The sequence below is a fragment of the Arachis duranensis genome, chromosome 9 (genome assembly GCF_000817695.3).
Source record: "Arachis duranensis cultivar V14167 chromosome 9, aradu.V14167.gnm2.J7QH, whole genome shotgun sequence".
Classification (NCBI taxonomy): domain Eukaryota; kingdom Viridiplantae; phylum Streptophyta; class Magnoliopsida; order Fabales; family Fabaceae; genus Arachis; species Arachis duranensis.
Genome location: NC_029780.3, coordinates 95,915,399 through 95,926,292, shown reverse-complemented (window position 1 = coordinate 95,926,292; position 10,894 = coordinate 95,915,399). Strand labels below are relative to the sequence as shown.

Sequence of the window (10,894 nt, the reverse complement as noted above, 5' to 3'; positions counted from 1 at the left end):
CTCTAATTAAACTATCCAAGCCAATAAGAACAAGCAACTATATCTTAAAGCCCTACTTATACTGTAAAAATCATTCACAATAGTTCAATCCACTAAACAAAGCAAATCAAACCAATAAAACTAAAATGAGACTAGGCGAAACGCGACATTGCAAGATTTTAAATGAACAGTAGTTTTCGCATACCTTTTGTAGTCTTTGTTGCTGTTTTCGTTTGTTTCTGGTTGTTGCTTGCGAAATCTTCTTCCAATTCGTTTGTAGTAGTAGTTTCTGCAAATAATGTGATTGAAGTTTTAGTGATATTCAGATAGATTCGAAGAGAGTGAGTATTTGGGGTATTGATTTCATGTTGAAGATGTAACGTTCATTCATAATGAAGCGCGAATGGAAAAACGAAACATTTTTGTATGGCACGTATGTCTCATTCTGCATTTAATGCGCTTAAAATAAGCTTTGGTCTATATAGTTATATGGTTATATGGATGTATAGCAGCCCTGTTAACTTCTTGACATAACATTAAAACATTAATATAATAGCATAAACCTTAAAAATCATAGGAAGGAAAGGAGTGTTTGTCACTTTGTACGAAATGATATGATTGGTCAATCTTCTAAAATTAAAATCTTTCATCAATAATAATTAATAATGCACCCAACCCGTGAATCATAAATAGTTTGTTGACTTTATTCTCAATTAATTTTGTGAAATTCGTATATAATCGCTTTCATTTCATTTGTGTCATTTTATTTTATTTATTATTACCTTTTTTGTGTGACTTCATCTGTGTCATATTGCCATAGTGTCACATAGCGATATTGCTCTTTTATTTTTTGAGTATATACTCATTTTAGTCCTCAAAGAATTTCAGACTGAACACTTTAGTCCCCAACTAAAATTAATTACTCGATTGGTCCCTAACAATTAATTCCGTCAGTCACTTAGGTCATTTACTCCATTAACTCTAACAGAGGATAAAATAGTCCCTGACAACTCTAACAGGGGACAAAATGGTCCCTGATCTCCTCTGTTCGGAAATGACACTGTTCTCTCCCAATTTTCATCATATCTTGCATAACACTAGCAGTCTAACACTGTAACTTCAAACTACACTATGCACACTCTATAAATTTAATGTTTACAAGAAAAAAAATTCTCAACTTGTTCTCAACCAATTCATACTCGGAAAACTAATACCTATGTCTCTCAACTAGTTATCGTCTTCGACGGATCCCATGAATCTAGACAGCAAGTCTAATTTGTTAAGACCCGTCGTCGTCATTGTCATCTCCCTCCTCCTCTATCCTATCATCTCCATGACCACATTGTCCACCACTCCAATCTCTTCCTTCAACTTCTTCTCCAAACCAATGTTCAGTAATCGCTTCAGTTTTCATATGAGTGGCAACGGCGACATTGCTCGTTGTACTGATAGCTTGGATACGAGGTCGAAGCTGTCTGCCAACTTGGACTCTGGAAAAGAAGGAATGAAGCACTCGGTATATATTTTAAATGAGAATTTCCATATGATGTCGAAGGAGAATCTTCTCATGATGTTCTAATGTCCAACAATTTATATTGCTTGCCGAAGAGTGGAGAAAGGCGTGCCCTTAGAGTAGTTGTGGAACTTGGTTTTGAGGATGTCGTGGACATGTCGGGGTTGGAGGTGATGTTATCGAAGACGTGGAAGTGGATGCTTTTGATGGGTGAAGTGCAGAGGAGATGGATGTACCAGTCACAAGAATTTAGGATGTGTGTGGTCCATGACATGTTGAGGTAGGTGCGGCACGTGTGACAATTATACCATGGCTTAATCTTAGAGTTAAAGAGGAGGAAGAAAAAGATGGAAAAGAAGACTATGAAGGTGAAGAAGGAGAGTATGAATGTTAGTGTTATGCGAGATATGATAAAAATTGGGGAAGAACAGTATCGTTTTCGAATAAAAGGGTCAGGGATTATTTTGTCCCTTGTTAGAATTGTCAGGGACCATTTTGTTCCCTGTTAGAGTTGTCAGGGACTAATTTGTCCTCCGTTAGAGTTAACGGAGTAAAGGACCTAAGTGACTGACGGAATTAATTGTTAGGGACCAATCGAGTAATTAATTTTAGTTGGGGATTAAAGTGTCCAGTCTGAAATTCTTTGAGAACCAAAATATGTATATACTCTTATTTTTTTTTTTTTAGTTTACTTTTTCATCATGAGAAGTGAGAAACATTTTCTTTTTTAACTTTTTGTGGTGACGTTTTTCCTCCGGGTGAATGAACTTAGATATTAGCCTACAGTTTAGCGTAGTTTAGGTGTTTTTTAAAGGGTACATAACTTATAATCTTTAGTTCTATTTTAGCTAAATTTTATCTGACATGTTAATTAATGTAAAGTTAAAATTTGTGGAAGACAATAAACATTTGAATGAGCCATAATTTAATTAACAACAATGCTAGGAACCAACTCTATATAAGCCAAGAATCAGCCAACTGATAAATTAGAAGTACCGATAACTTTAACCGGATGTTGCTATTGATAGGCATACGGATGTTTCTTTTTCTTGTAAATTGGATGATTTTGGATATGATTTCTATGTTTCATGTGTTACACATTAATAAAACATAATTAATTATATGGAACCAACTAATAAATGATCAAAGCATCTGTTCCGTGATTCTCTCCTATCACTAGCATATCTTCTCTCATGTTTTAAACGTGGTCAACAATAATTTAAAAAACAAATTAAATTATAAATTAATAAAACTAATTATAATTAATTATGTTATTCCATTCTTGACTGATTATTAGTTGGTTTCATATTAATTTCCTTTAATTAATACCCATAAAGAGATTACATGCATCTAAGATAGCAAACTCACACAGAGAACCCGTAACTTTTATTTCATCTGATGAGTGATCATCAGATAGCAGTAACTCAAACCTCTATCATATAGTAGTTAACACCCACAAATCAAAACCACCGGAATCATTATCTTGATGAGTCTCTTTCTCTCTTTCTCTCTAGTGAATAGCATTGGTAGTGGTACTCCCATTGTGGCAGCACTTGTAACTGATGTAAATCTCCATAGTATTGGGGCAATCAGGGCACTTTATAGTCTCCGGCAACTTGCCGGCGACGTTAGGAATCTCAAGGTGGGAGCATCTATGAGTAGTGCGCACTATCTTCTCATGATACTCCTTAAACGAGAACTCAAACCCTTTCTTCACCACAACCTCCTTCCACTTCTCAAACTCCGCAACCGTCTTCAATATGGTGCTCCCGTGGCCACTGAGGACCACGGAGGACCCTTTGCTGAGTAGGGCCCACCCAGTCTCGTTCTTGTAAGAGAGCATCTTCTGCACTTCTTTGGTTACCGCATCATCGACGGTCTTGTGAGCCTTGGTCACGAACAAGCTTTCTATGCCGCTCCAAAAGCGGCTTAGGAAGTTCTTGTCTTCTTTCTCAACGTTGAAGAGTTCGACGGTGATGTTTGCTTGCTTTATGGTGGCGTCGTTTGTGAGGGCGCTTGCGTATTTTGTGAACTCTTGGATCCACTCTTTGTCTTTGCCTCCATAGAAGAATATGTACTTTTGCTCTTTGATCTGCTTTTCATAAGAGTGTCTTTGTCATTAAAAAAAATATTATTAAAAAATCAGAAGAAGTAACTAATTTTTTATTTTTTATTATTAATTTAGTTTTAATTATAAAATTATTTTTTTAATTCTTATTTTGTGGAGGATTTAGAGTTTGGAGTTAATATTTAGGATTTAAAAATTAAAATTTAAAGTAAGAAATAATTTTTAAAAAATTAATTGATATTAATTAAAAAATTAAATTCTTAATTGAACTCGATAAAAATTCTTCTATATTTATATATAAATATATATTATTTAATTTATTTTTAGTATATATTTTATACGAATAACTGATGTGTTGATTAATGTATTATGTAAATACAGCATGATTTTTAATTAATTAATCAAATTGGAAATATTCTAATGGATTGTGTGTATACATGAAGCATGTACACTTACCCAAGATTCTAGGATGGGGTTCCTAGTGTTGGAAACAACAGAGTTAACCCAATGAACTTCGTTGTGAATCCTCTCTTCATCGGATTTTGTAAAGGGGAATGCTTTGATTCCATAAGCATGAATCAAATGGAATGCGTTTGTGTGAAGCACCTTTGATTGAGTGCTTAACACAACAACCATGGGCTTCTTCTTGAATTGCCACTCTTCTTTAATGTACTTGTACCCTGTTATTATTCCAAATTGTTGCACCACTAACCATGGCATCTTGATTTTTAGAGAATCAAATTTCTTGCGTGCCTGCTCATTCCACTCCTCCACAATTGGAATCCACACAATCTTGTATTGGTCGTTGGTTTTGATTGAATAATCATAAACGGGTTTGAGTATTGAAATTTCTTCTTCGGTGATGTCTAGAGTGGAGATGAACAGGTACACGTTCTTCTTTTTTAGCACACTGATGTCAACCTATACATATCGCAACAAATTATTTATATTGATGAATAATAAAAATTAATTAAGGATCACAAAAGCAAGGATATGCGCAATAATTGTGTCCAGTGTGCTGGAGGAATTTACGTTAAAATCTCTAGAAATATATAGTTTTCTGGTCTCTTCTGAAGGTTATTTATTTTGTCTACACCGTATAGGATAATGAACTTTACCTATATAGAGTATATGAGTGTATGCCACAGGATATGGATATGTGTATATACTATATAATAGAGCCTAAGTAATACAAAGGTAAGGATATAAATATTAAATAATAAGAAAACATCATTTATGTCCAATTATATACCATACATTGCAAAAAATTAATATAATAAATAACACTAACATAAAAATATAAATACAAAATTAAGAAATAAAAGATATTAACATTAATTATCTAAACAGCATGTATGTGAATATTTATTAAATTATTATACAATCATCATTGATATTCATATAAAAATTTAAAGACAATAAAGTAAGAAACTATAATAAGGAGGTACACCTTATATTTTAGGGGGAGGGGGCAGTAAAGAAATATATACTTTTGCTTTATACTCACTCTATTGACTTTTTTGGCGTTATTGTTATCATGGCCACTTTATTCATAAGTGGGGTCAAACTCAATTTTAAGTGCGTTGATTTTAGAGTACGGGCATTAACCTAATAATTTTGGATCGAATAACTTTTGACCTAGTGACATGTATGGTCATTTTCACCGAGATGAAGCAACTCATCCATCCACGTCACTTGTCCATCGCATCAAAGAATTAAGGAAAAAATTTTGCTATTATACGTGTACATAGTTTTATATACACATAAACGTAAAGCTGTCACACATTTTCTTAAGGAATACTTGTGTAAAACTCGCGAGGGCCATTTATGAATCTATTATAAAAAAATTTTTGTTACATATTCAATGTTATTAATACTTGTAATTTATGAGTATCAAAGATTTCTTTTCTATAAACATAAAATTCCACTATAAAATTTAAACGCTCATCATTTGGTACGTACGACAAATTTAAAGAGGGGTAACTCTATTTGTGTAGGAGGCTAGGAGAGAACAATCCATAAATAAGAACTAATGTTTACACTTTGTTCCGTAAATTACTTTTTATATTTTTTCTCAATTACTTTTAATATTAAAAATAAATAAAAATGCTAGAAATTAATATTTTATTATAAAAAGTAAAAAAAGTTTTGATATTAATTTAAATATAAGACAATCATAATAAGAACAACCACTTGACATTTTTTTTAAATATACATAAAGATGATATAACTACTAACCGTGGTCTTGGTGGCACCATCAAACAGTGGCTGTGGGGCATCGTTTGCGAAAATCAGGACTTAATCACCTCTGTTATTTCAGTGGGGGTTTTGAACATTTTCCTCAGCGATTGGATGTATTTTGCCTCATCTGAAATTAAAGATACAAGCACAACATATAAATCATCTAATTTGCTTCTTATTCACAGCTCCAATAATAATCCTTTTTCCCTCCTAAAAAGAGTGAATTCAGCTTAAGATATTGTATGGAATTGGAATATTTTAAAAGATAATAAAAGAAATTTTACTTTTAATGTTAATTCTAAGAAAAATCTTAAAAAAATGAAAAATAATCGTTATATGTGGTATTGGTATACTTACTTATCTGCTGTCTGCACAGCGTGATTTGCTTCCTCAATTTGCTGAGGATGATATTGATCTTTTGACCATAGTGGGACAGTTCTTGTTTGTGCTCTCTAAAGAAATCAACATATAAACCAATAGGAAAAAAATAAATCAAATCTTGTCCTATAAAGTGTGACCATCAGGTATTACCTATATTTATTTATCATAAATTATATCCATGTGCTAATTAAATTGCATGCAACTAGTCTTCTTGTCAATAGAAATAGAGTTTATTAGAGTTTGGTGGGGTTTAGGTAATTAATTAAAATAAATAATTACTTACGATTCAGTGGTGAGGCAATCAATCTGAGTAACAATTGCAACTATGGTGATGATGGCCCAATACACATCAACAGGAATTTGCTCAACGGCAGGCTCCAAATCAGGCACATCCTTGTGATCATAAGTGGAGAGCTTCTCCAACTCAAAGACCAACTCAATCACTTGCAATGTTGTTTTCACCAAATTGTTTAGCTCAATGATGGCTTGCCGGTGCTTTTGCACCGCCGCAGGCCTTGCCAATAGCGGTACTCTTTTCAGTATCGCTATTGACTTGGCCAAAAGATCTACTGGCTGCTGTTGAGCCAGCAGCCAAAACTCGCCGTATTCGAGAGAAAAGGCGGCGAGAGTGAGAACCGCTTTTGCATCCCACTCATAGTTTGAGAGCTTGTTGAGGATGGCTAGTGTGGTCTTGTGAGCAATTTCCTCACCCGGTGGCTTGCATGACATCTGTTCCATGGTATATAATTATTATAGTAGGTCACTATATTTTCATATTTTTATATTTTAATCTAATTCCAACTAAGTAGTAAGATTTTAGCTTTTATTTTGCTGTTTATTTAGTTAATACTGTAATTAAGTAGTTTAATTTTGGATTATGACCTCCGAGGAAATCTGCTTGAGGGTACAAAGTGGTGAGTTGAAATTGGGCTGGGGGGTTTTGTCATCTATGTTCTCCACGCTTGCTTGGGAACCCTGTAAAAATTTATTTACAAGCGTTTATAAAAATAACAAAATTAGTATGAGAAGAGGACAATGGAAGAGAGAACATATATAAAACAAATTAATAATAAATTATAATATATGAATCTAAACCTGAACAACATTGTCAACAATTTGTGTTGAGCGTCTAAGGGTGTTTTCAACTAGGGTGAAAAGTGAGTCCACATCAAACTTGGTGTCAGTGTGGACATGGGTTGTGTAAATCTGCTCCAAGATTTGCTCATCGGACATGGTTAATGGGTTGTGCTCATTCTCACCACCACCAATTTGGAGCAGAGATTTTAGTGTGGCAGACATTTTAAGGTTTTTTGGGATTATCGGAGATATGATACGAATTGGTGTTTAGTTCTGCTGTTGTAGATGGTACTCCGAAATCCTATGGTATTTATAAGATGAAAAGATGTTATTCTTTTTAAATTACTTTTAAGATAATTTTCAAGGGGGCCAATTCGGTGGAGACTTGTGTATTGAGGGAAAAAATTTTGGATCTAGAGTTCTAATATCATATCATGGTACCATTCATTTCAAAAGTTCCAGCTGATGAAAAAAGGTAACACTAATAATTATATCTCTAATATTTCTTAAATCTCAATTATACATATTATTGTATAAATATTTCATTGGCTCCTCATACTTTCTCATTCTTTTTTTATACATCATGGGTGCATATATAGTACATCAACGTGATAATATATACAGAAAATAATAAAAATATTTAATAATTAATAATTAATAAATATTAAATAAAATAAAATTTAACTATTTTTTATTTTTTTAATATTCTCGTATAAAATAATACTATATGTTAATCATTTGTAATCTTCTCTCTTATTTTCAGTTTAGGTGTTAATGTTTTACAATGTGTGACTTCATTTTACCTATAAAATTTATATTGTACTTGATCTTTTTTCCGTATTTAAATCTGCAAATTATTTTCATGTGATCTCAAGAATGGTGATGTAATCTAAAACGAGTTTGTGATATGATTTATTAAAATATGATAGAAATAATCTATATATAAATCAAGAATAACAATTTCTGATAAATTAAAATAGCTAATAGCTAGCAATTTATTATAAATTCACACTACCCAAGCATAGACCTCCTAAAAAGTATCGCTGATCCAACATATCCGTGAGGGTAAAGAATTTAATATAGAATAAAGATGAATGATTTTGCTGGACATGAAAGTTTTTTTGTGTATATACAAGTGGGTGAATGTTGCAGAAGTGTAGGTACAACATGTAGGTAACATGTTAACTCAGCAGGCAACTAATATATTAGACACTACTCCAAATTTAATGCAACACACACTATCCATGTTTGACATGTGGCGCACATTCGTTCAACATACATCATGCGTGATTTACACGTGGAAGAATGGCAGGCAACACACATCTTGCATGTTGTACACGTGGCAGACGCTGGTTGGATGGTATTGCAACACGTAATTTGTAAGGCGAGTCTTCTACTTATAAAAACCGAAGCTCATAACCATTTTGCTTCATTGTGAAAGAGGTGTTTTCCTCCAAGGTTGGTGCGATAGACGGCATTGCAAATATAGTGATTTACCACAACAGTGAAGTCATACGAAATACATATGAGGGAGTGAACTTTGCGTGTGAAAATATATTTTTGTTTGTGGTTCCGTGCACTATAACGTTTGCAGAACTACAATACGGGCTCTGTCAAAGCATAGAGGCTGATATTTTAAAGACGGTGACCAACATTCTCTACAGGAGTCCAGTTGTCATATTTGGTGGCCTGATAAAGTTTGAGGTTATGCCAATCGTCGCGAAATAAGTATTCAGCAGATGTTTCATATTCACCAGCAAACTCAGGTGCAACACCCGATGATTGAGTTATATGTTGTTTGAGCATATAGCAGCGGATGAGGTTCAACATGACACAGATGTGTAAGATGATAGAGCTGAAGCGTAATTGGGAATGAACAATGATAGCGATGAGGAGTTCGAAGTTACGTACGAAGCCGGTGATGAGGACGAGGATGGTGATGGGGGAGGTGAGGTTGTGGCGAAAACGGTAGTGGTTCCAGCCATAGTTAGTTAACCGATGGATGTTCCACCTTTTATGTGTAGCTTGGATCTTGACGCCATGCATGCACGGGAGTTTCCTAAATATGCAAACATAAGTATGTGAGTAGTGGGTAGTATGTTTACTTGATTTTGTTTTAATAAATCGATGAACGACAAATTTGTTTTCTTATAGGTGTTGCTGATCTTAAGGATGGGGAGTTTAGAATTGGAATGGAATACGGTTCAAGAAAATCAGTCATTGCGACAATTCGGAGTTATTGAGAGATCATTAATATATTTGAGATTTAGTTTATTTACTTTGTTCGGATTAGAAAGAACCCTAGGCTTGAACCTTGATGATTGGAGATTTGGATTGCCTAGCAAATTCATGTGGTTTTACATAGTCCCCATTTGGAATTATTGCCCTACTGAGAACCACGTAAGGAATGATGTTCTCACCCGTTTTGAAAATTATTACTTTTCATATGCAGGTCCCAGCGCTTCTCAGTGAACGGGAGGTTTATCTGAAAGGATAACGAAGAAGACCTTTTATTGTGCCTTAATTTTAGGCTCTCTACTTCTTTTGGGAAACACTTATATTATACACTTGTTTTGAAGACTTGCCTTTAGAGGCTTATGATGTATTTTGAAGAGATAGGTTATGTTTATCCAACTGTTTTACTATTATAAACTCTAGCCGACTTAATCTTTGCAGGCCAAGACTAGTTGATACTTATATATACTTTTATAAATGTCTCTTTACTCTTTTTCTTCCTTTGAACTTTTAATTATCTACCTTTTTTTTGATGCGCTTATATATATACGTTATTGAGTGTGAATGATCGACGAATTATTTTTTCCTCGAGTTTTAAATCTTGTCACTGGCTTCTAGTATAATATTTATTTCTATATATGCGTATTTGTATTTTAACCTTGTGTCATAACACCAAAGCATAATTGAATTTTGACTTAATCATAAGGCAAAATGGTAGGACACTAGAAGATAAAAGAGGAAGAAATAGAGAAAACGATACCAGCATATATTCCGGTTCAACCTCGAGGTGCAATGAGGTCTACGTCCAGTCTCCACCACAATTATGATAGAATTTCACTATAACGATTTCAAGATTACAGTCAACAATTTCAAGATTAAGATAAAGACAAAGATGAACAAACCAAATCGGTTCAACACCATGACAAACAAAGCACTATACCGTGCTTTACAAACTGATTTCCAGACCAAGCAAACTCTCCAAAACAGAACAAACCAAGACTGGAACAAATTGAAACTGTATTGTGTTTTCTTCCTAGTTTATGACTTATTACTCATAGACTTTTTCAAAATATTTTCTCAAATGATCATATATCTTTTTCTTAGTACTAGGAAGACTCAAAAATTGAATATCAAATACAAACTAAAGTGAAGAAAAAAGATACTCAATTATGTAGTATTTGATTTCTAAATTATTCTCTTTAACATTCATAAAACCTTCTTCTTCTTATATTAAAAATAGAAATGTTTGATAACAAAATAATATCAGGCAAAAACAATTAGAACTTGCTTTATTTAACATTATTGTAATAATTAATTAATATTAAATAAGATAAATTCTAATTTTTTTTATCTTCCTAATATTATCGTATCAAAAATAATTCTTTAGTTAATTGTTGCAG

At 33.3% G+C, this 10,894-nt stretch overlaps 1 pseudogene; it reads right to left on the bottom strand.

The window, feature by feature from the left end:
• Positions 1 to 2,856: 2,856 nt before the first annotated feature.
• On the bottom strand, positions 2,857 to 7,527 carry LOC107466295 (protein SIEVE ELEMENT OCCLUSION B-like; annotated as a pseudogene).
• Between the last annotated feature and the right edge of the window lie 3,367 nt (positions 7,528 to 10,894).